We start from the raw sequence: 27,018 nt of genomic DNA on the forward strand, positions 1-27,018 counted from the left end.
GAAGATAAAGGGGATAAAAGGTATAAGATGAGAAGAATAAGATCTACAAAAGAGTATGAAATGCATTCTTGTCTATAAATTATTTTAACAGTTACAAGGGCTGCAAATAATGATTATTTTCATTATCTTTTTGATTATCCTCACATTTGAGAGGCTGATATTTTTCCTTGGTAAAGGACTTACGTGATTTATATAATATCAAAATTCATTTTTTTCTCCAATTGTTTCAGCACCTAATTTTTACAAATATGATACAGACACTAATGTAGTAGAAGAAAAGTTCTATTCAATATTGTTCCAATTCCTCTGATTGACAATAGATAGAAAGCCACAAATCTGAATCCCTGACACACAATTACACCTTGATGGTAGTCGTTGATGGAGTTTAAAGAGACACTCTTTCTGTTAGTTTGCTGGTTCAGATGATCTTCCCTTCTGGTCACAAAACATTTTTAGATCCTTTAAAGGTATTCTTAATTCAGTTTAAAACAACAGCAAAGGATTAGTATTATGAAGGCAGTGCACATGAAGACATGAGTTGCAGATGAGATGCCAGAGGATGTTTTTGTGGTTCTTTTCCCGTAAACAACTCATATTTCGATACTTGAATCAATTAAAGGTTTCCATAAATAACACTGGGTAACTGCAGTGTGCTTCTGAGTAGTGATAATGCACAAGGTGGACAGAATATCTGTCTGCAATTGAATGCAATCCATTTCCATTTCTACAAGCAATATTACCTTTAAGAAGCATATAATATTCAATTTGAGAGTCAGAGATGTGCAGACTTTAAGCATATTTTTGAGGGAGTAGTTTATGATATATGAGATATATAAGAATGTATTAGTGCATGTACATTTTATTTTACTCCCATCTCATGTAGGTAAAATATATGAGGGGACAAAATTATGGGTAAATGATACAACCTTATAAAATCAGACTACAAGCTTAAAAAATAAACACCTCCTTATTCCAGTCTCAACAACACCTCACAAAAGTGATATTTGCAAGTTGCAAGTTCTTTTGTAAAGATATTCACAATAATGTGTCCAACTTGTATCCATATAGGTTGTCATAAGCAAAGGACAGAAGCTAATAAATGTGGAGTGTTTCCCTAACACAGATAAAACAAAGAAATCACAAAGCAATGACACCAGCTTAACTAATTAATATATGAAGACACATAAAAGCAGCAATGAAAGCCTATCATACCGGTGTACAGCCTTCAGCTAGAGTGTGAGCATGTATCAGGTTCAGTCACAACAGGGTTGGCGACTTCTCATAGTAACTGTGACAACTGAGACTGACTGTGAGAGAAAAAGCCCCCTTCACAGCAGCAGCAGAAGTCACAGCCTATAGATGTAACAATGGAGTTGGTCTTTCTTTGCCAGCAATTAGGCATCAGCATGTGCTTTTGTTCCACTGCTGCAAAACCTCTGAGATGCCTAAAAGAATACAAACTAGTTCTAAGCTCAGTTCAATGACCACACACGCATCGATCACTCGCACTAGGAGTCAGCCTCACCTGGGATTCGGCTAGTCAATACCTCTTTGTGCACACTTGAAAACTGAATTTAACATATCCATCTGCTTTGCCTTGTTCTTTGTAATTTGCAGCTCCGTGTGGTTTAAGCAGGCGAGCAATTATCAGTAATTACAAATATTTAGAGATTTTTTCCCTGCTTTCACTCTACAACAAAACAAATAACCATACTGTCGGAACAAATCTGCTTTACATGTCAACTGGTTGGATGGCTACAATTTTACAATCAACTATGTGAATTATAAATTTAAAGAAATTATATATCATATTAACCATGAATTCTTAAAAATAAAGATGTTGTTCTAATGCTATTCTTAAACAAAAGGTGCACAGGTTTTGTAAAATGTGTTGCAAAGAGAAAAGAAGTAAAGAAAAACAAACAAACAAGCTACAGTGCGTTCCATTTCATTGCATGTATCTAACATACAAAAATACATACAGTACAGCCAGTCTTAGTTTAACCCTCACAGTATCTTCCATTTTCAAGCTAGCTGCACTTTACACTTGGCCGAATGAAAGCCCATCCTCTGATTTAACAGTTTGATGGACTGAGGAATGAATGAGCAGCCTGTTAACTCTAACCTGTGGGATTCTATATCTTCTATTACTGTAGATGGTGAAAGCTGATTTTCCCCAGAAATATAAAACACGACAAGTAAACTGAAGCAATGCTACCAGCTATAACATTAATCTGGTATCTGCAGTCTGAAATCTTATTGGTTAATACAGTGTTTCACCCATAACCTTTCACCATATTTGTAACATTACTGACAATCTAGCTTTAATGCATGTTTGTGCAGCTTGATTGATAAAGATGCTGAAATGTCAGGAATGTGCCGTGGTGTCATGACATAAAAATTCTAATATGTATTTCCACCCATTTTTGTAGCACTAGATTCTGCTAGAGCGGAATATGTTGCATTGTCTCCATTGTATGCATGGCATGTCTCCAGTAAATTGCAGAGTTCTGCTGGAGAAAGCTGAGTGCAGCATGATGATGAGAAGAATCATTAGGGCCTTTCGGTAGGGATCTCAGCTGATGGCTGAGAGTCCTCCTGACACCACAGCTCAGGTATCTTGTGCTTCACAGCGCCAGCCTCATCTTCTGTAGTGAGAACCCGCAGCCGCTATTTCCTTTTTGCACAAACAAGCTACGTAGAGACGCCTGACCTACAATTAAACGAGATGGAACTCTTTGCATAATCCAGCGGGAGAGCTGCAATTAAACAACTTTTTTGTTTCATGTTGGGGGAGAGCTGATCTCTTAGATTGGAGTCTTGGGTGTCTATCCTGATGATAGAAGACAAAGTGAAGCGCCTCTCCAATTTCAATAATTCAGTACGGGCTCAGAGCAGGAAGAGGATGAGATGCTCATTCTGCCAAAGGCACAGCTGGTAAACATGTTCACTTCTCCTACCCCAGATTTAGCTGTGACTGAGATGCACGGCAGCTAACACCTAAAACAATGTCACCCCCATCTCCAGCCCACTATATGTTCTTGGAATATGCTATAATTATATACAGTATATGGATGTTAGGATAAATTCACTGCAAGCGTTCATCAACAAGAGGGAGGCATTTGTGTGTTCATTCTTGTGGCATGAATCCAGAGTGCGGCTGCAGCAGTGAAATGGACTAAGTGTGTTTTAATGGGTGTGTCATCCTGGCAGTCACACACTCCCTCAGATGTCCCCAGCACCATTTCAGTACACAGCACACTTCCAGCAGGCTGGGGCTGTTAAATATCCATTATGCACTGTGTGTGTGAACTGGACCAAATAAACCACAACACTGCCTCTCTGCTCGCTTATGCCCAGCAGCACGCTCTGCACTTAACTCATATCAACTGTCTGTTCCCAACTCTCTTTGAAAACCGTGCTCTCGGTAAGAGGTTAAATCCTGTTAGACTGACATAAAAGCAGCTTGGTGGTAACAAAACTGTGACAACAGCTGAGTGTACAAGCAAAAAGGACCTCAGAAAATTCAACTACTTCTAGATTTTCATTCTTGTGGTTAAATGTTCATTTTGATCAAGATTTCTCAAACCTAACAATTTTTAAATTCAGTATACTCTGCCGTTTACTGTCATTTTTCACCATATTGGCCGTAACAAACAGTCGCACTTGGCTAGGAGCCAGAGCTCTTTGTGATTGTTACTACAGTTGCTCCTAGAGGAGATAAGATGGAAAATACACCCAGAAACCCTGCAGAAATTCTCCAAGGAAACTATCACCTGGTTGTATCACACCATGGCTGGTGCCTTGGGGTTTGGAAATGGCTCTCAGCTGGAAATCTTCTGCCCATCAATCTTTGACGTCACAGCAAGCTGAAGGTTACTATGTTACTGTGCAGAAAGATGAGTACCGAGGGAGTGAAAACGAGAAACGAGGATATTGTAAAATTACGTGAAGAGCTTTGTGTTAACTAGTCTCAAGATGTAGATGAAAAATGTATATTTCTAAAGAAACTAGAAAGGTGCCTTATTCAATTAGAAGTATGAAATTCAGGACTTAATGATAATTTTTTGGGAGGTAGATAAATCCACCCAGATCCTGCAGCGTAAGGAGTAAGTGTAATATCTTAAGGGAAGCAACTAATGATTATTTTCAGTATCAATTAATCTATAATGTTTTATTTTTGTATAATTAAGTCTTTGAAATGTCAAACTGAAAGCAAAATGCCAATCACGAGTTCCCAGAGCTCAAGATGACATCTTGAAACTGCTTGTTTTGCCTAACCAAAGGTCAAAAAAACCAAAAGATAATTAATTAGCATGATATTAAAGAGAGAAAAGTAGTACATCCTCTTATTTGTGAAGCTGTTTGGCATTTTTAGTTGATGAAAAACTAATCGACTAACCATGTAATCATTCCAGCACTAGATACAGTATCTTAAAGAAAGCAGGACATGCTTTTTATACATGTTTTGCTAGTGTTAGTGCGAGTGTTTCACTAGTCTATTTTCCCTGTAAAATGTTCCTTGGTGAAGCTTTTTCTGGATTCATTCTCAATGTCCATCACGCTTCTCTGGCAACTCATATGAGATGACTGTTCCAGGAATTGTCTTCCTATCCCCCGCTACTCCAGCCCTCTCTCCCCGAATGGTGAAATCTGACAGAAGCAGACTTCAAATGGAAAAACAAGGAGCTCCCCGATGATGAGAAGGCAATTATGGTCTGCCCTGATGTGCAACCTAATGCCAAGAATTCTATATCACACCAAAAAAAAAAAAACACAACAAAACAAAACAAAACAAAACAAAACAGAACAAAACAAAAGGCCTTCCATTCCCTCTCCATTTGTAATGGCTTGATTGCTGCCGAGTGGAAGCAGGCCTCCTGCATGCCAACGATACCTCCTTTTTTTTTGTTGAGCGCTGTGAAAGGGGAGCAAGGAGCAGGAGTAAATGGAAAAAAAGGTATAGGATCGACCAGAGCGACACTGACATGCCACAAACATGAGTCGAGTTCCACAGCAATTTCACATCCCATCTTCCCAAGGTTGTTCCTTTAATGTCATTTCCACAAAAGTGAAGCCGGTGTCAGGATGCCTTGGAGAACACATGGATTGGCTGAGGAGTAACACCTGCAAACCTGAATTTGAAAAATCTGAATAGAATGCTTTTTCTCTAAAAAATGTTTGTGTACAATATCAGCAAAATGAATTCATTCCTTTGAGTGCTTCCCTGGAACTGAGGAAGGCAGAATAATGAAGATAAGATTTGAAAATAAAATGTTCTCCTCTGGGAGTTTCAGGTACACACAGCATTGAGTCCCTGCATATGTTATTCAGAAATCAAAATAAGCCCTTAACAAACACTTCTCTTGCTGGCTTCAATCAACTCTCAACTTTCGATTTAGGCCATGCTGTTTTTAAAATGTGAAGCTGCGTTTCTGTAATGGGAAAACCTAGATGGGAAACTCATTGTGAATAAGAAAAGGGGAAAAGATTAATAAAATGGGCAGCAGAAAGCAATTCTCCCACATTTCATCTTGTTATCTGTTTTACATTATTTCCCCTGGGTATTCTGCACCTTGCAGATATACAGCTCTGCACAAATAATCAATTAAGCCTGCAGATTTGCGGGGATTCAGCAGTTGCTTTGTGTCAGGCCTTCAGCCACTTTCAATGGATTTTCTTTCTTGATAAAAAGCTGAGAGTAACAGAGGCTTTTGTTGATAACAAAATTGTAGCGCAGGGCGGAATAATAAATCCCTTTATTATGAAATGGCTGTTTTGTTAATAATTCAAATTGGTCAAACAGTTTACCAATTACTACATTCTTACAGCTTGGCAGACAAAGGAATCTGACATCTACAAAGAGTTAGCAACCCTTGTCAGACATCCACGCCCCTTATAGAAACACGGAAATGATCTTAATTATCAGGAGGCAATGGGGAATTGTCAATGAGGGTGTTATCAATGCACAGTGTAGTGAATTAAAGCCTGAAAGCTGTGTTTCTGGGAGATTCACCATGTAATTCCCATAAACTCTGTATGTCATAACAGCCAATCATGTCTGAGGTTGATGAACTGTCATCTCCACAAAGGTAATATTCCAAAGGGAGTCATCATGTTATTTGAGGCGACAACACAAACTCATATTTTCCTTTTTTTTCTCTTTACGCCTGTAAGCTGCTGAGTTATCTGATCATAAAATGGTCTCAGACGTGACCAATCCCAGCTGCATCAAACTCCGGAGGCCAGACGGCTGCGCCAAGGACCCAAACAGATGTACCACCCCACCACAGCAGCACCTCCCCTTCCCCCCCATCGCCTCCCTGCGCTGGGCCTGTCACCGCTGTCAGCAGCTTGAGTTCGCTCACTCTAATGGGAGGAGGAGGTGTTGTGGAGGTGGTGGTGGTGGTGGAGGGGAGAGTGTGTGAGTGTGTGTGTGTGTGTGCTGAATATGATGCGTTCCCCACAGACACACTGTCCAAGTGCGCCACCCCTCCCCCCCCACCACCACCAACCGCTACCACCGCAGTGGCCCTCGAGGGAGAAACAAGCAGTCCAGTGACAATGGCACTTCCAGCTGTTTTCCCATAAGGCAGCGGTGTGCAAGACAAGCAGTAGAGCGTAAAAAAACCCCAAATGGTCTCAGCCAGTCAGGCTCTCTGATATAAGAATATTTCTAAGCAACGCCAAACAGCCTTTTCTGTCCCGGATGGTTCCAATGTCCTTGTCTTTATAAGCTCATACAGTAAGAGGACAGTGCCGCCTTGTTCTTGTTCCAGGATGTGTTGGAGACATCAACAAAGCTTTTCAATTCATCACCATTAAGGCTTGTTTTTTCCAGAGCAGCACTGGCACAGGTGGTGCAAGCTACTGGAGAACATTCTCATGAAATATTGAGCATGTGCCACCCGTTGATGCTGGCTTCAGAGCAATCAAGCATCAAAACACTCAGAACAAACGGATGTGGCCTTTTCTCCACTGCAATACAACCGTCCAGATCATCCAGCTCGGTCTGTAATTGAAATATGATTGTAAAGAGCTTCCTCAGATCGGTCCTTGTTTGATTTCTTTTTACTTGGCTGGAGAAGACAAGGTCTCATATATTTTATAGCTATGAATGGACTTGTGCCATCTCTGGACAGCCAGTCCTTAACTTCATCACTGTTATGAAAGGGAGGCATCATTTATCATAAAACACAAACTGAGTGCAATCAAAGAGTGTAATGCGCTGATGATGTGGCAACACATACAGCACTTGCTTCAACTCGCAGAACTGCTGAGAGGCTCTCGGACTCACTGCTGCGATGCACTTTGATGGAAAGAGTAACTGACATTATCAAAGTGAAAGAGATCGAGGATGTGGTTGCCAGGGAAGTTTTGTTAGCCGACGCACTTTCAGACTGTTGTCTGGATGTTTACGTTTAAGGTCAGAGGGAAATATGAAAGCCTTTCGCTGTTCCAGCTGTGGCGAGCTTAATGAGGACGGAAGGCGTGAGAAATGATTCATATGTGAGCGAGCCTCTCCCAGGCCCTTCTAAGCAGTTAGCACTTTGACCCAGATTAGCGCTCTGCCAGAGGTGCACTTGGGAGAGATGGCGATGGAGGACTGTGATAGTGCCTGCTTATTTCCACTAGAAAACACACTTGACATGTGTACACCCTCTGTACACATGCAGACACATGCATATGCATGTGGTCTCCGTTTCCTCCACATCCCTTGTGTGAGGTTGTGAAGATGCAGCCGGTGATATAAATTATTACCTACATCTGAGACACAAGATGATTAGTATTTGAATATTGTGAAGTATTCTCTAGGGCAAAGATATTCAATTAGTTCTTTGTTATATCACATTTGGCTAATGGACTCTGTGTCTCCCTGACTTCAAACTCCCGACTGCCCTCTGTTTCTGACGTCATGTGTTATAAACATATGCTGCTGCTCCCCTGAGGCCATTTTCTACATTAAAAGAACAGGCCCATGTGAATTAGCAGACAACAGCCTGTCATCATGTCCACTCTACAAAAAACACTGGACAGTGGCTATGGCCATGAAAGAGGATGAAAAAAAAAAAAAAAAAACTAGAGGAAAAAAGGCCATTGAAGAAAAGGCTGGAAAGAAATCCCTTCTCCCTCTCCTTCTCTCGCTCTGTCTCCATTTGTGAGACAGGAAAAAGGAAAAGGAGACTTGGCTCTGCCTTAAAAGCACTTAAAAAGCCAAGGTCACCTCCTGGTCAAATCTGTGAAATGAGAAAATGGCTGAAGGGGCAAGAGGCCGGTGGCAGATAACATGAGAATGCACTATCTCCTCCCTACACATTTAGTGCAGGGGAGGACGGGGCTCTGGCAGGCTTTTCAAAAGGCTCCACGTTGAAATGAGGACTGGGAACACAATAAGATGGCCCAGTTTCACCCAGTATGACAGCGCATACATTGAAGTGCTCTTAGGGAATGAGCTTTTTGGTCAAGCATAGAGTGGACAGCCAAAGAGCTGAATGTGAGCTCACACAACTGGGTTTTGCATTTAATCGGCTGAGAGTGCTCAGGTAAATTTAAAGGTGCAGCTCCAGTTTCATTTTAGTCAAGAATCCCTTTGCATGATTTGAAAAATGAATCCTAAAACTAAATTCACATTGTGTTGCGCAATGATATAAAGTCACTATCTACAAAACATAGACATCTGTCTCCCTAAGGTGGAAATCAGAGTCGTAAAACTTGAATTGATGATGGCAGTTTTTGGAGGTGGTCCATTGACACTGAATTATCTTTTGACTCTGTGGGCTCATAGGTGTTTTTTGTGTGAAATACACCACCCCAAAATACTTTAAATGATGGGCTTACAGCTGTGATTCAAAAAATATATCCATAACCTATAAGCCGTGTTGGCACAAAGGACTCGTATCACACGGTGTCCCACTTTGATTTGTAATATCTGCAGAAGGCCGTGTGTGTTTTAATATTGTGTGACTCACCATGTCCGTGGTGTGTAAGATAAAAATTCAAGCACGTTATGGAGCAGAATTTATTGAATATTGGTCTCATCCAATATTATAATATAGTCATTTAGACTCATATTTATTTTAATTCTTTGGTTTTTATGTACTAGTTTTCTTAAGAGTTTGTAGAAACCAACATGGAGAGTGACTGTCGGACTGACAGTACATTTGACTTGACAAAAAAACACGACTCAAATGGAAGGATAATGTTCCTCTGTGTCTGCTGGATGTGTAAGTTTGCAACTACTTGCTAACATGTTAGCCAGAACTTTTGTAGGGCAACAGTAAGTCTGATAGTGTGTTTTTGAGTTCTTCTAGTGTCTAAAAATTGATTCATGCCACTTTAAATTACATGAAGGTCCCCTAATTTGGTGCAAACTCAACTGTTATATGTAAGGAAACTTAAGGATTTGGGTTTTTGAGCATTATAACAAAATAACTAAATCAGCTTGTTTGCTAAAAAAAAAGGTTCAGATTAGAAAATTCAGCATTTTAACAAAACTGCACACATCTTTGAAAGTTGGTAGGTGACAGCAGCATTATTATAGTTACAGTCAGTGACTGTTAACTGTATCTTGCATGGATTCTGAAGGCAAAAAAATTCATCAGAAAGCAAAGAAACCAGCCTGCATTACTGAGTTTAAACCTTTCAGTGGATCGCGTTTAGTGTTTACAGTTGAAATCAAGAAATCCATAATCTTTAGAGGATTACACTTCAAAAGCGAACCTTCAAAATCCTAGAGCTCACACATTCTTTCCGTGAGAAGGCACGAGAATGAGCAACGAGCAAAAATTGAGATTTAAAGCACAATACCTCAGCGGAGAAGCCCATGTTTCCTGCCGGCCTCACCAGTCTTAAACAGTGGAGTTCTTATGGAGGCGGCTATCTGCTGAGACATTGACTACCTATCCCAGTGCTAGACTGATGGAAGAATATCCTATATCCCTGCATCCTCAGTAGTCCCCCAAGTCTCTAGCATGAATATTTGATGAGAGATGTGTGGAAAGGCCAATCACTAAAAGACATTTATCTCCAATACCCCTGACTGGGCAGCCCTCGCCTCTCCTCTCCTTTGGTAATCAAAAACAAACGTTTCATGGATGAAAAGGCTCTTTCAAGAGAATCATTGAAATCCAGTGTAATGTATATATCGAAGATTAGCTCGGCTGCATGCTGAGAATGCATTAGTATTCAAAATCTGATAAACAAACAAACAAAAAAATCTTACATTTAAATTCTCCACCGCCAACAAAATGATAGAGCGCGGCCTATTTTTTTTTTTGTATACCTTTGCCTGCCTGTGTTTGTTGCGTCTGGCCTCCCATGAGTCTCCAAGAGCACATGGTGTACATTAATTAGCTATTCTGGGACTTAAGTCTGTACTTATTCAACCTTAACGACCCTGTTTGTGCCACAGCAACATTACAGAGTGTTCAGCAAATTCCTGCGGTCATTGCTCAGACCTTGAGTTCTCCATCATCAGCCTATTATTTTATAACCTTGCAAATGCAAAATACTGTGGCATTTGTGATGACAGAAATGAGCTCTCAGGTCCTCATAAAAACCCTTATTTCAGTTCCCATACCCTTTTAATGATGCTAGAGCTCAGTTACAGAGCTCCTTATCTTCTATCCACGACTAATGAGAACGCAAGTGTCGACATTTTGGATGACGTTGAAGGTTTCACTTCAAAACACAGTGACTGACTATTGAAGATCACAAATTCAAGCACCTGTCCAAGAGCATTAAATCGCTGAATTACTGCAACCAATCAACAACTCTATAAACCCCCTGCAGATGTATTATAGTCATTTTGTGCTATGGGGCAAGAAAAGTCTCAGTAATTGCACCTTTAACCTCTACCTCCTCCTGTAAAGCTGCTCAGTGGCAGCGCAACAGTAAAAGAGCAAGGTTGTACTGGACCACATGTGATGTAAACTCGTTCTGATCATTTGATTAGAACGATGGTTATGTTATATCACAAATTCTTTTCATTATCCATGTGACTTTTCTGTCACTTGTATTTTAAACTGTAGTGTCAGTTTATTGCTATAATCAGATAGAACTAAATGAGGCACCGAACCAACTGTAACACAATTACACTTTAATTAACGAGTGTTTTACTGTTCAGTGACATTTATGCTCAGAGCTAAAGACTAAGAATGACTCCACAAAGATGACATTGGCTAATTTCCCAGGTCAGATTCTTCCTGTTTAATTCCCCAGAAAATCAATTAGAATCAGGTTGAGGACAAACTAGTCCTAATGTCAAGAAAGGGTGTCACATTCTACTCTGCATTATTATTTTCTTGTGTTACATACCTATGTAAAGAGACAGCTGCATGCTTGTATATCAACATGTTAATAAATCCACTTCACAGAGTTCAATGTACATAGACATGTTTATAATTACTTCTTCTATAATTACTTCTACGCCTTTTCTGATCAGAACAGCTCAGTGAAATAATGCCTCTTGTTTATGTAGCCAAAGGGACCGTTTCTTTTGAATAGCGGTTGTCTGCAATTACTCTTGAGATGTATCTGTTGCTGTCAGTTTGAGATGCTGACAAAAGATGCCCTTTGCCTTTGAAGTACTTCATCTTGCCCCAGGTAAGAAAGTCCATAACTTGGCAAAAAGGAAAACTTTTTGTTTGGTTCCCAGCCTCAGGCAGGCTTTCAACCAACTTCTCTGATGTTGAAATATACACATTACACATACAAAATAGTATGTCAAAGAAGAAAAAAAGAAAGAATCATCCCTACTCATTTCATGAAAGCGCAACTAGACCACTCTTTCAAGAGAGTATGCTGCACATATCCTCCTACCTTTTGAAATAGCAAATCAGAATCCAGTAAAAGCTTGTCTGTGTGCATTATTAATGCCACTAGAGTGAAAGCAGTAGCCAAGAATATGCCTTGCATCCAAATCCTCACCTGGCAGCATGAGCAAGAACACATAGATCCTATTCATCAATTCCAGTCGGAACATGTGTGGATGTGTACTATTTACATATTTGTAACAATAATGGCTATTTAAAAACATATACATGCATATGCTAATTAATTTTTTGAAGGTTTAGGCACATTAACTACAATATCTATAATACTGGTGAGTATCCTGTTTTTTAGCGGGTCTCCAAATATATTCCACAGACACAGCCATTCACTTTCACCTCCAGAGCAGAGGCTCTTGTGTTTATTATTCAGCGTAAGTCGGCACACCAGCCCAGCTCCACCTTTGGCTCATTTCCGAACAATTTTCAAGCTTCCTGTAAAATGAATATGCATTGCCTTTGCAGTGTATCCATTTGCAAGACAGAATGATAATGAAGAGAAAGTGCTTTCAAAAACCCCAATTAATCTCATGTAAAACGGCTGCTCAATGCTTCTAATGAGATGCCATTTTAATAAGCGGGTATGTTGTACAACAAAGCCATTTGGTAAACATTATTGTTTATTTGTTTGATGACATGCAGGCAATGGAACCGATTGGATTTTGTGAAAAATAAAAACACTTATCAATGTTTGATGTAAAGAAAATGCAGCCTTTTAATTTGTGATGCACAGCCTACAGTACGCAGAGGTTATTGTTATATATGCAGAGGTGCACAGAGAGAGAATGTGGATTCACGTCTATTTTGTTTTCAAGAGTTTATACAAAACAGCATTAACATTAAACAGCTTCTTATTGAAAATAACCTTGAGCACTGAGCAATCTCAAGTGTATGCATTGCACATTACAATAACTCAACAGAATCAAGTGTGTTTCCATAGGAAGAGGCTGCTCCAAAATTGACACAAATTTAGATGGAAAATATTCATGAGAACCTCATAAACAGAAGCTGAGTGCAGGCACAACCTAATTTCTTTTTTATTGCACCATGAAATACACCTTTCGTAGGCTGTTGCTTGGACCCGTTGAAAGGAGAAAGAGAATTTGGTCGGACTGAGAGCCAGGCTGTGTCAAAGCTCAGTGAAAACCCGTTGAGAGATGGATGAAATTTGAGGGGTAATCAGCAGTTTTTAAACAACGCTGCTTTCAGAAGAAAACAAATCTACTCGCTATCCACTCAAAGCCGGCCGACGGCGTCTCTGCCCGGTTGAACGTGTTTACTTATTCATCAAGGTGGAGAGGGGCAGCTACTTTCTCAAACTCTGGGTCCCAGCAGTTATCCTTTTCCTGCTGTCGGACAAGAGGGGCAGACCTGATTAAAGATGCATGGTGACCAGTGAGTTGATCTTAAAGTTCTCCAAGCTTTGCGCTGCTCTCGTCAAATATTCATGACTCCTCCTAGTGTGCAGTCTTTGGCACATGGCGTTAATGTAGCTTTTTTCCGTCCATGTGCATCTGTGTTTGGCAGAGATGGTGCCGCATCCTCGACTGCCATTCAGACAGAAAAGGCAAGATGGGTGGGTGGCAGGTTTAAGAGGCCGATGGGGGGGGGGGCGGGTGTCCTCCCCTTTGTCTTTGCATGAAGGTTGCCCCACATAGAGGAAAAGTGAGGCAAAGATCTAATTCAATGATACTGGGTGGGTTAGTACCCCATGTTGTGCTGTCTGACCTGTCCTCTCCACTGAATGCTTGGTATTCAGGGGGACACTTGCAGAATGAGAGGTAATAAGAGTACCAGGCAATCCGTACATTAAAATGAATACACAGAGATAGTTCGAAAGGGCTTCTGGGTCTTACTGAGCATTCATGCGCAATATAATCATACAAATCACAAGGATGTCTTTGGGTTTGCTTAAAGGTTAGTGAAATGGGTTTATAGTCAGATTGAATCTCAGACCAGCTGGAAACACTTTGCTGTCTCTCCTGCTACTGTCTTCAATACATATTCCTAGGCAGCTAACAGTGGGATATTGTTTTTATACTAGGAAGTTTGAGAATGTGAAGCACCGTCAATGAAAAATTAAGAGAGACGTCAAGGGCATGTTTAGCCTAGCTTTGGCACAAACACAGGAAACAGGTAGCTTCTATCAAATACACCTTTAAAAAAGCTACAAATTACCTCATTCATACTTTGAATCTTTCTACTTAGCAAGATATAGCAAGAGCATTGGAGCAGCAGCTTCAGTCCTCTGTCTGTGTCTACACAGGATGTGTTCAGGCACAGTACTGAGTGTAGGTCACCCACATTTTGATAGCGCTTTGAGCCCGATATGCAATCACTGTAGTAATGCATGTTAACTGGAAGAAAATAGGCTTGAAGCATAAAAATATGATTTGGGTTACGTCTGTGTGTATCAGCGGTGGCTGGTGACACAAAAAAATGAGGAGGACAGGAGCAAAACTCATTTTACACTAGTTGGCTACTTATCTCTACTTTCTTTTGTTCAATTTATGTTATGTTCTTATGTTCAAATGCGGAGCTGTGCAGAGACCTTTAGAGGGGCAGGTGCTCAAAGTTAAAAAGGGGCATGTGGAACAAGATTTTAAAACACAATACACAAACATAATTCATAGCATGAGCTGTTGAATTATAGCGACCCATATTCAAACAGAATGTAACATGGAAACTTACAACAAACCGTGTCATACTATATTATTGTCCCCCACAGTTGGAGGAGGAGACAATTTTTTATGCCATTCACTGAATGGCACATAAAACAATTTACTTTCAAAAACAAAAACCCCTGAGTGGTGAAAAGACTGCTTCATTAAAGGCATTTAGCATATACAATATAGCATTTTTAGCATCTTTTCTAGACAAAGAAGTGCTCGTTTTAGCCCTGCAGTAGTTCAGAATTTATCATTTTACCAACAAAGTTAAAAAAAGATAACTTCAAACTTTTAGTATTGTTCTACTGTGATGACAGATTTATGTTCTCATCAAAACCAGACAACATGTCACATGATTTACATCTGTTTCCTGTGTATTTTTTTTAGTATACAGAAATATATAAAGTACCACAAAGCTTATAATCTGATACAGGTACAGATCAGTGTTCAATACTAGAAAGAGCCAAAGATGAACACTGAAAACATGCATGTATTAAATACATGACTTACACACTCTTATCTATGTGCACAACATACAAAAATAGGCTATAAAACTGACAGTGTTGTTATTCTAGTTACTTTTAGTATTTAAAAAGTCTTACCTCTGTTTACTTTAAACGTATTACTCAATATACGACTCAGCTTAAAAACAAACAAGAATGAAGAAATTCCAAAAGTAATCAGTTTTGTTCAGAAGTATGGGTGTGCAAAGTTCACAACTTCTCTAAAAGGACATGGCTTCTTGTTTTCTATTTATACATGTTAGATATAACTTTTTAAAATAGCCAAGACAGCATTGGAGTTTTTTCAGGAGACTTTTGATTGACTGATTTGTATAAGCGTGGTGTCCGTACATTATTTGCATGTAAATAAAAGATTAAACTTTTCAAGAGCAGCTCTGCCTTTAATAAATGTTTCTACAACATTTCTATAACACAGTAAGTAATTGTATGTGTCCTGTCTCACACGGGGACGGGAGATTTCTTTTTCATACTGAGGGCGATCTATTCCACTCACATCCATTCTGTCACTGATGGTCACACAAACAGTGACTCATTCTTGGTCCTTTGCCGTCATTGTGGGATATTTATATTTGGCTTTAAGAGAGTCAAAGTGTTTCAGTCCGGCTAATAAGCCATCAAAGAGAGTCTAAAAATATCCAGTAAGCCCCTTCTCTCTGCTCCATTCATGACTCAAAAGGAAATATGACAAATGGCAGTCAAATCTCACTGTAACAGCTTTAAGTAGCTTCTACACTGACACTATGTATTAACCCAGAGTCAAAGCACTTTACTCACTTCCTTGATCTTCTGTCTCTCGGACCACTTCACTCTGTATATCAAGCATCTGTGCTGTTTTCTTTAGCGGCCTTACCTCACTTGACTTGTTCATAAAAATATACACTTTTTCAACTATTTTTTTTGTGCAATGATGCTGAATATGTTAGGCGTGTCATTGAGCGTCCTTTCACATTTCCTCCCCCTGCAGTGGTGCTCATTTTCTCACCTTGTTTTATTCTCGACTCAGATTGGAGATGCATGGGCGATTATTGCCCTGTGTTCAGGAAGAGTGACAATGGGCGCTGAGCCATGGCCTGCTCTGTCTCTCGTTTGTGTCTCACTGGCTGTGACATACACCCCAAATTAACAATATGAGAGACAGCTCAGTTCAGTCCATGATGGATGTTGTCATTGTTCAAGAAAGGCTGCTGTACATTTAGATGAGATTTCTAACAACACAGCAAAAAAAGATGCAAAGAAATGAAGTTTGCACACAATATCAAGGGCATAAGGATGAAAAAAAATAGAAAACAATGTTTATAACTGTGTACTAAACATTGTCCTTTGCGGTTTCAACTGACCTGTCAGAACTGAAATGATGCTTTACCTTAGTTTTCAAAAAGACATTTTCATTATTATGCCCCACTTATCAAACTGGGGCAGAGTATATCTCTCACACTTGTACGGTCACCACTCCTGTGAAATCATAAAGCAGAAAATCACCATCCATCTGACATTTTTCACTAGGGAAATAGTGGCGATAACTCCTGACTGAGTTGGCATTTAAGAGTTGGACGTTTGTGCCTTGGGGACAGGACAGGAGTTGTGGGTTGAGAGTCGAGAGGGAGCAGATTTTTCTCTTGTGGAGAGGATCCGCTTTATCAGTCACAGCTGCTGCGGGGCTGGACCTGGTAGGCACAGACATTTGGTGAAACCCCTACGTTTCACTCTACACGCTCCACGACAGGGGGTCTCTCAAAATAGAAGACAATAATATGCATGGTGGACTCTTCAAGGAGGAAATATAACACACCATATGGGAGCCGGAGCATGCAAAATATTGAAACATTGCTTTAGACACAGTTGTTTGATGCCGCTGATAGCTTTCATTCCTGACTCTGACAGCTGCAAAGCAAGGATTTCTTTGAATACATCAATTCTGGGTACACACGTACAGCTTTGTGAAAGGTGGAACTAGATGACAGAAAATGATGTGTCTTCCAGATCGTTCCATTATTCAAAATAGAGCTCAAATCTTTTCCAACAATACAGATGTAAATCCCTGAATGTTCACACCTTTAAAATGTATATACACTCATATTTTTCTGTTAAGCTCATTTCATGTATGAATACCTCATTCAGTCTCTTTTGACGTTACATATGCTCACTTGGTAATTTTAAGGGTGATAAAATGGCTTGAATTAAAATACAACACAAAACGCAGGAAGCAGGGTGACAAAAGCTTATCAGTGGATGCAAGACTCCGAAAGCAAAACAGACAAGGCAATTGTGTTTGATGAGAAAGGTACCTGGCCTTGCTTGATTGTTATAATTGTAATGAGTGGTAATGAAATGGAAATACAGTATGTCTTTTACCATAGTCCAATGCATTGTAATGCCTAAGAAAGAGAAGCCTTGGTCAAACAACTGTACCATAAACAAAGGCTGTAAATGCCATGATTACATAAATTATTAGCAGGAATAGTCATAGATTGCTAGTGCACTTTATCATTGATCGTTTACTGCATGTGTGATGACCCCTGCTGTGTCATCTTGTGTTGCTGCGTGGTTCACCTGTCTCTCTGTTCACTCTGCAGGTGGATCGTTAGTGTAACCTGGAACACCTGAGGGCCCTGGCGTGTTCCCAGGTTATTTAAGCCTGGCTGCAGTGCAGCTTTCTCTCTTCACTCGCTGCCACCCTTTGCTACTCTGCTGCTGCAGCGGCTGCTGCTGCAGTTCTGCTCTCTCCAACAGGCACCCACTTGTTTTGCTGTTTTAGTTCTTTGATTTGCTTTTATACACCTTACAACACTCTCATGCATCACATACACCACTGATAGCACTGATTTCCACACTCCATACTTTAAACATTTAGTTAACCCTTTAATTTGGCTTTATTTGTTTAATGAATGTATCTTTTGTTGAAAGTAACATGGTGTGTCTTCCTATTTGTTGCAGCCCAAAAGCCGCGTTATAACAGATGTAACAAATTCTTTGCATAATTGTTAAAAGTGGAGCAGATTACCTACACCGACCAATGATAGATTTGAAGGGTCGTAAGACAATTAAAAGCACACAAAAGCACTACTACTGTATCATTTTACCTCTTCTGGACTCTAAAAAGCATGTAAATAAAACAGGAAAAAGGTTTACCTGTTCATAACCCACTGACCCACTACGACACTACAACCTCTGATGATGGGCCACAAGTAGCCCATTGCTTCATCTTAAGAGGGTCACAAACTAAAAAGGTCTCCATGTTAATGTCATCTACTCCTGATAATATAGCACATTTTGCTCTTTTGCATAAAATTTAAATATAAATAAGTTATATTTAATATAAAAAATAAGTTTTCAGGTCATATATAATACCAATTTACATTGAAATTAACTATCAGGGTACCATTTCTTTCAGCCCAACCTTTGTGCTATTAATAGTCACAATCCAATAAATGTCATTCCACACTTAGGTAACTGAATTATTTAGTCATGTTCCCCTTGACATCTGATGTAATTCATTCTCCCTCTATTTTGTGCACCCTCCCTCACCCACCCAAACGTTAAATTAGATTAACATCTGAGGTTTGGGTAGGCTAAAGAAATGGGCATTGATCCACTTAACCCTGTCCACCGCTCCCCCTCCATTACACATCCTCCTAAAACCTCTCCTTCCAGTAAATTATCATGGACCAAACCCTGTCTTTGATCTGATTGAGGCTTGTCTCCACAAGAGAAATTAGCCCACATTCATCAGAACCTCTGCACACACGCAGGAAAACAAGACGAGTGTTTTCCTCTGTGATATGTAGAAATTATAGTCTTGTCAACAGAAAGGCAGACTGTTCAATTAGGCGCTGGGCTCCCTCCTGCAGGCGAGCAGCACAGCAATGATCCAATCAGGAGGAAAGCTGGCTGGTTAATATGGCTCGTCACGTCTGAGCTCCCTTATCTCTGGGTAATGCCGCTCAACGCCAAAGGCGCCTTGCAGTCAACTCATTCCAATTGATTTAGAGAGCATCGAGAATCCGCCCCCCTTTACGAAAGGAAATACCAACCTGGTTGATGTACTCGATGGCAGAGAGGTGGCTTTTATCCAGCTCACATGCTTTAAACTGCCAGCATCGCTTTGAGACACTAACTGCTGACATTTAACAAAGACAACAATGTGACCTCTGGGGCCTCTGTTTTGAGCATAAAGGTCAAAAGTTGGACTTGGGCTCCTAGAAGCTAGGAGAGAACAGTACCAACTGTGAAAGCTATTTGTTAAATGTTGATGCAATTAAATCCTTTGTTCTTCCACTACCACTGCTGTGTAGACACAAGGGCAGCATAGGGAAAGCCAGAGATAAAGAGGCAATCTTCAGATGAAAGGTGAAAATATAAAAAAGCTCATATCTCTTGATTTTAAACTACAATTATTATGCTTTAGCACAAACCCCATGATATTTCCATTCTGTCTTCTTAAAGCATGTTTATGAAGAGGCCATTTCACCACTGAAAAACAGAGCTCTTGGAACCTTGAACTGCACCCGTGGCTCTGTCAGCCATGAATAAACCATGCAGTGCTATCGTGATGAAGGAGTCGGCATCTCCCACTCATCGGTACACAGGGTCTGATGCTCTGTCTGTTGAGCCAGTGTCCCAGCATTGACTGCCGGTTGTAATTCTCTCAAGAGATTGGAGCTGACAATCTTCAGCTTGCCAGACACAAAATCCTGTTTATCTGTCAAGACGAGCGGCTGTAGCCCACCATTCTCTCCCAGCTCTGCCTGTAAGCTCTCTGGGCAGACAAAGTCTTAGACAACATGAAGACAGAAAGACAGGCCTGATAGCAAAACTGGCTGTGCCATCAGCACTCCTGACACCAAGAAGTTCGGTCAATTGTGGCTTACCCGAACTGCAGAGGATGAAACTCAGAAGACTAGATTTGACTTTCATGTTCTTTTGAAAGAAGTACTTGAGGTTAGAACTTAGATTTTTTTTGTCTATAATAAATTAAGGTACTTCACCAAACTGCATTCTAAGGAGATCTACTATCTTTCTAAAATAAATCTTTATTTGTTTAGCAATCAATTTCCCATTAAGTAATCTGACCTCCAATAGGGCAAATGCAGTGTTTGGTAGCTCTATCGAATAAAGGTATGTTGACAAAAAGTCTTTAGACTATTTTAGAGATCATTGTTTCTGGTGGAGTAGCTTACACACAGCTTGTTCATGTAAGAGGGAATCAAGACAGAGGGATTACAGAGCATAAAACATAGCCGAAGAGGACAAATGTGTAACTCAGAGAAAAATGGCAGCTGTGGCAGGCTTGTAAGCCAAGGTGCCAGTGGAGAGTGAGAGGGGAGTGTTGATGGGCTTGCTGGGTGGAAAGGAGTGATGTGAGGCTAAGGTCGGGCAGATGGTGGCCGATAATGAGGGTATAGAGGTGTAGGGAGGAGGGGAGTCGTGCTGTTCTCAGGCTAGGGCTCAACAGCAAAGGCTCAGCGTTGAGTTCAAGACCAGAGAGACTGCGAGGAAAAAGAGTGTGGGAGGTAGAGGGAAGAAAGGAAGAAACGGTACTGTGATGAGGGTGAGCCCAGTAGCTTTGCGCAACCTTTAACAAGCACACCCATCATCCCACGATGTCTGAACTCGGATGCACCGACCAGTCACCGAATGTGAGAAATATTTTAGCATTCACGCTCCTGAAATTCTCCTGCTCCTTTGGGTACATTCACTCCTGGAATCTTTTCCAATGTCTTGACCTTGCCTTCATTAGTGGTTTGACATTAATGCATAATTAATAGGAAACAAATGAGTCTATGCTAATAAAGCGGGTAGAAGTGTGACAAGGAGAGTGCAAATTTTTGTGGTCTTGGGTCTGGCCATGGGGACCACATTTCCTACATACACTATCAGATTATTTACAGCAGAAAAAAATACAGCTTAATTGTGCTCCCTGAGACAGCAGGGCTAGCAGTAAGAAAAGCAGATCGAGATAACAATGAGGAACATTAACAAGCCAGAGGAAATGGTCTGATGTTGCAAGGTTTCCTCTATAAAAATAATAAAAATATAGTCCTCAGAAGCACAGTTTGTTGCACCACTATTGTCTAATCACTGCACTAATCTAAAGCCCCTTAGCAAGCCAGCCTAAAAATGTGAGCATAAGAAAAAAGGAAGTCAGAAAATCAAATAAAGTAATGAAAGGATATGTCCTAATCCGGCTTAGATGTCATAATTTGTGTTGGCAGAAAAATGTGTGCCTTAGCAGTTTCACATTAACATTCTGATAGGATTTCCTATTGGTGTTGACAGCGCTCTGTGCTAATTCTTCAAAAGGAATATGACCGTCAAGTTTTTTTTTTTTTTTTTTTTTTTTCCTCCAAACATTCTGATTAGGCGTCATATTTGTGAAAAGAGAAATTTGTGCTTTATTAAGTTCCTTCCTCCCACCCTTCTTTCTGCCTCATTTGGTCATGATGACAGTTGACAAGCCCCGCTGATTTTTTCATTAACAGCTCATACTGTCACCAAAGCGTTGGTGGTACACAGGAAATGAGCGCTCATATCAATATTCCGGATGACATCTCACACACAATGCATCTCAAGTAGACACTGACTCTGCCATGTGGTCCCCAGGGCTGAGCTATTGATCAGTCTGCATTATCATTATTGATCTACAAGCCGAATCGGGGGGGTTGGGGAGGGGGATCAAAATCAGCCACTACTTAACTTTGTCTCTTTATATTGAAAATCCGAGTTCCCATACTTGCAAGAGGCAGTGAGCTGCCAGAGACCATTATAGGATGCAACACTGTCATCATCTGAGGTGTTTCATCATCTCTTCTATGATCTCATTGGAGAATCACTGGTTCGTGAAGGAAAATGTAATTATAAGACCATAAGTGGCGCTAGGGCATCATGCTTGGGAAGGGTTAATTACTGCCCAAAAAAATCATGATTTTGTTAAAGGTTAAAATTTTTTCTGTGATAAATTTGGAGAAACTCTCCTAGCCTCATGAAAGCACCATATATATGTATAAGATTCATCATTGCTGTGCTTTATTTGGTTTTCCTTTAGGTTAGTGTAAGGGAAAATTAACAGGATTGTTGATCTTCATTTATGACACAGAATCTGATATAGAGGCATGCTCCTGGGGCCTCTGAGTCAATACCGGTATCAATTTAAAACCTTTCATTAAGGTAGGTATAACACTTCAGTGGCTACCTTATTTTCTCCTTTATCTTGGAGGCTGGAAGGAGGAAATAAAGCACAAGCAAAAGCCTCGGCTCCATACGGGATAAAATCTTTTCTCTATTATTGCACTGCCGTTGCTTGAGGGTCGTCAAGCTAAAGGTAATGGCATTGCCTGTGATAAATTTATGACTGAGCTGCTCCATGTTCCATGAGGGATATAACGGGCTGGGAATTGTCCAGATTGTTGGAGTCACAACTAAAATGACAAATGATCCTCCAGTGACAAATCAACAACGTCATTTACAATGTCATTCAAATGACTAAGTGTGCTCTAATGGCAGTCAATGTATTATATATTTACACAATGCTGCATGAATAGATGGATTGTATGGTGAGCTGTCAAACTTCAAGAGTGATTGTAAGGAAGAAAATACAGGGCGGTGTAGATTTGATTTGGTTGACTCAATGTAAGTTTGCTTGGAAATGTTGCCCGGTAGCATCAGGATGGCTCTCTGTGAATAATGGAGCAGCTTGTTCACAGACCTTACAGGTGAGAGGGGTCCTGGGGCCTTGGTACAGACATGTGGACCATCTGAGGACCTTCGTCTGCATCCTGTTCATCACACCAGCTCTCAGCGGATTGGACACCCTGACTTTTCCTTAGTTGGCTAAATCCATTTTCATCCATTTGTTCTCCATTTCTCGCCAACCCAGACGGTGAGACTGCTCCGTGCCAATTAATCAATACTTGCGGCTGAAGCAAGTTGGCAGTGTTTCAGCGGAGCTAAGCTAATAGGGCACTAAAGTGGCTCCACATTTCCATCTTTTATAGGGCATAAGACCGTCTATTAAAACAGGACATGGCTCCTCTAGGACCTAACTTTTGTCATCACGTACTAAATAATAATTGGTTTACCAAAGGTTAATTGCTCAATAGATACTAGGCCATTGGAATTTAATTGGGCTGTTAAATGCCTCAGTTGTAGCCCATGCTTTTGTGATAGCTCATTTGACTTGGAATGAATGGAAAAACTGTTTTGGATCCTAGATGACTACTAAAAGTTGCTAAGTGTTACAAAGAGTCTGATAAAATTTGACACATTGTGTATCAGTGATTGATTCTCTAAATAATAATCTGGGTTTCTTCATCTGAAAAGTCTCAAAGCACTGACTATCTTTCATTTATTAATTAAGCACTTTCCATGATTTTGTTTTCTTCCCCTCCAGCTTTTCGTCTAGTCTTAGCATTGGTAGATAATACGCAAGTCAGCAAGATCAGCTGCACGTGGGAGCTGTCTCTCCCTCAGCAGATAATGGAAACATTAAAATGCCAATCTGGGATTTTGTGAGTACATCAGTTATGCATATTAATTCTTATATTCCCCAATAGCATGGGTAGTACGATAGATGGAAAATATGCTCTCTGCAATCATTTTTTAAAATCCAAAGTCATTTAATACATACATTATAGACCTACATTTCTCCAGTGTTTGCAAAGAGGAAAATGTAATCATAAGTTCAATGAAAGATGAAGACCTCCTCCTTTTGAGTGTCCTTGATTCACAGTTTACTAATTCACTTTGAGAGTAAAAAAACATCCTATTTCCCTACATTATCCTTCTGATTGTTGTTGTTGTTGTTGTTAGATTAAGTATTAGGTGTGTAACATTGAACTGCACACGCCGATAGATAAAAAGGTAGCAGAGAGAGAGAGTTACAATATTTAGGGATATTTGCCATTTGAAAAATATGTTTTCGAGGGCTGGAGCAGTGCCAAGGGAACAATTTCAAGGCACATCCTGTCAAGAACATAACTTAATGGAGGTTTTTATAAATTATGAGGACAACATCCATCCATGCTATCAGCTCATTTCAAAGTGAAGGCTGGTGAGGCAGAGCTGTATCAAATGAACCTGGAGCAGACGTCTCATTGCTGTTTATCAAACATCCCCTGGCAGGTCTGCTGGAATAGCAGACTATCAAGTCAACTAAAACATAATTACTTTGTTTATGTACGTGCTCTGCCCTGCCTCCAAGGGCAGATGTGACCCAATTATGACAAGTGAATGACAACTGACTCATTGTCATTTAGCTATTACATTTCATATGATGCCATCCTAAAAGTACAGACAGCAAACACATATTGTCACCTTGTAAAGTTGTTACGGTTAACGAGCTACCACGTAGCAGTTGAGGATTTACACATCCAGCAGTGATAGAGTAACACCATAGATGCTTTTTTTCTTCCCATCTGGTGAATATAGGTGCTATATTTATACTTCGTTTGCAATGTTTTGGTCTCCACCAACTCCTGAGAATAATATCGAGCTGTTTTGGTGCTTGATGTTCAACTTTTTTCGTGAGCTAGTCACTAACTTTGTCTGGCTGCTGTTGTGCTAAGCAGACTGTATACAGTTCTTTTGGAGTTTTTTGTGAAAGCTATTTCCCGTGTCTGCTAAATTACATCAAATCAGAATCAGTGTGGATATAAAACATGCTATAGTCTTGTTTTAAATAACTAATACTAGATAAAACACTGTTACAAACATTTGATGCACAAAAAGTTAATGCACTACATCAATGCATGATCCTTTCTCTCAAATTGGCATTTTGAGTTTAAACAGTAATTTCTTACACACCGAGATCGTGGAACGATCAGACCGGAGTCGTACCTGACACATCCTCAGGGTGCAGGTTGCCACTGGCACTGATGGTAATTTTCTTTATGTAGCTGATGTATTCTGCTCTAAGTGACATATGCCATGATGTTTCATTTGATCTCTGCACTGCATTGCTTGTGGTGTTTTGATGATAAAAGTAATTTCCCCTGTGGTATCAACACATTCTGACATACAAGATAACAGGTGAATTTTTCATTTTGCTATATACCACTTTGTATTACTCCAAAGGTTTTCCCTCAAAGAAACCCCTACCAAGCACACAGTGAAGCCAAGACTTCTGTCTACATACCCTCTAACATGTTGTCGAGGCAAAACAACCCCCCTGAGGCCTTGCACATGATTGGGGCTGGTGAAATTAGATTAACCGTCAACTTCCCGCTGTGTTTGTTGTGAGAGATCCCACTGCCAAACGTTTGACAAGAATGTCACACGGAAAGCCGCTGCCACTCCGGCAAAGCTGCAAGCCCTGGCATCTGACCCCTCGGTACGTCCGAGCAGCTACAAGTGCTTTCCATCTCCTCTGACTGCTCAACCTGTCAATCTGCCTATTCAAAGGTTTCCCCTTTCCCCAGGAAAAGCTCATTTTCCCTTCCCCTTGGCCCAGTCAGTAAGTGTCACTTCAGTTTAGATTTCACTGCCTCCCTGCAGCCTTGCACTAAAGCTCCTGTGGAGGGAGTTCTGTCTGCTGTTGTGGACCTGTTGTCCAATTAACACTGCAGGGGACAGGGGATAAAAAACTTTCTGCTGAATAGCTGGGCCTATGCCTCTGTCCTACATCAACACGCAGCAGTTAAACTGACTTCACATTGAGACATTTTAAATTTGCATGCTGAAACACATTCAGAAAATAACATTTAGACAGAGCAGAAAACAAAAAGCTCTGAGCAAATATGAATTCCTGATCAGTCATGTGGACAGATTTTCATGGTGTTTTGAGTAGATCCATTTTTTTCCCAATTTTAAATGCTCAATACCCAGCCCTCTGGTGAGCTGCCTGTTTACAAGAATCCTGTTAAGCCTGTGGTCTGCCAACATCACGGAGGGGTTGAATCTTAATACAGCCTGATGCTTGTCTGGCTTCCAATCTGCTGCAGATTTCAGGCCTGTCTGTGAGAGTAATGAGAGACCGGTTCTGCCACAGAGATTTCCTCAAAAATTGTTGGATTAGGAATTCACAGGAGTCACTACTTCTGCAAGACGACAACCCTCTTTTCACTGTGAATCAATCTAATTTTGCTTTCCATGTCAATATCCTGCTCATGGCATTCTTTCTTTCAGGCTTATTTGCTGTTTACCATCATCCAGTCCTTGGGCTATGTTATTTTGGTTAATTTATTATCAAGAGGTGGGATGCCATGTAGGGTTGGGTGCCATTTTAAATTTGAACTAATACCAGTACCAGTACATGGAATTCCCAACATACCCAACAGTACCTTTTTCTGCACTTTACTCTCTCTGTGACAACAAAATAATACATAATAACAAATACGACTTTGTTATTACCCTACATAAACATATGGTCTCATCCATATGGTCTCTTTGTAATAACAAAGTAATACGTACTTTGTTATTGTACATTCCTTGTCTTTAAAGATAATTAAAGTTTTTGTACTTGAAGAATGTATGTCCCTCAAGGCTTTTGTATACCTGCCGCCCTTCTCCTACGGATGTCTCATGGCATTCTGTTGGCGTATTGCATTTTTTCTTGGCCTTCGCATCAGTTGTCAGGTTATCAGTGTCAGTGAGAGGGAGCACGTTATTGCAGCTGAGAAATTGCCTGAGGCAACATATTAAAACAGGGTCACAGGCTAGCCTTCCCTAGGGCTCCCTGTCAAATTTTGGTTTTCATGTAACAAGTATGTTTCAGGTGAGGGGGAGGGTGTGGAGATCCCTCTGCCCAGAATGAGAGATGATTGTTTCAAACTTGACTGCATCAATAAATGAATGAATGACAGATACCTTAACTGACCTTGGAAAAACAACCACACAATTTTTATTAGTGGTTTTGGAAGAACCTGGTGAAGCACAGATCCATCCATTCAAGAAACTGAATGGATGGATTGATTACATGAAATTGTATGTCTTCTTTACACAACACCTTAAGTCATAAAGATAAGCACACATTTTCTATCAGTTAAAAACAAGATCAAATTAATG

At 40.3% G+C, this 27,018-nt stretch overlaps 1 protein-coding gene across 1 annotated transcript in view; it reads right to left on the bottom strand.

The window, feature by feature from the left end:
• Positions 1 to 27,018, bottom strand: part of LOC122986408 (alpha-1,3-mannosyl-glycoprotein 4-beta-N-acetylglucosaminyltransferase C-like) — a 106,835-nt gene that overhangs the window by 7,667 nt on the left and 72,150 nt on the right. The window lies entirely within an intron of this gene.

The sequence above is a fragment of the Thunnus albacares genome, chromosome 7, assembly GCF_914725855.1.
Source record: "Thunnus albacares chromosome 7, fThuAlb1.1, whole genome shotgun sequence".
Lineage (NCBI taxonomy): Eukaryota > Metazoa > Chordata > Actinopteri > Scombriformes > Scombridae > Thunnus > Thunnus albacares.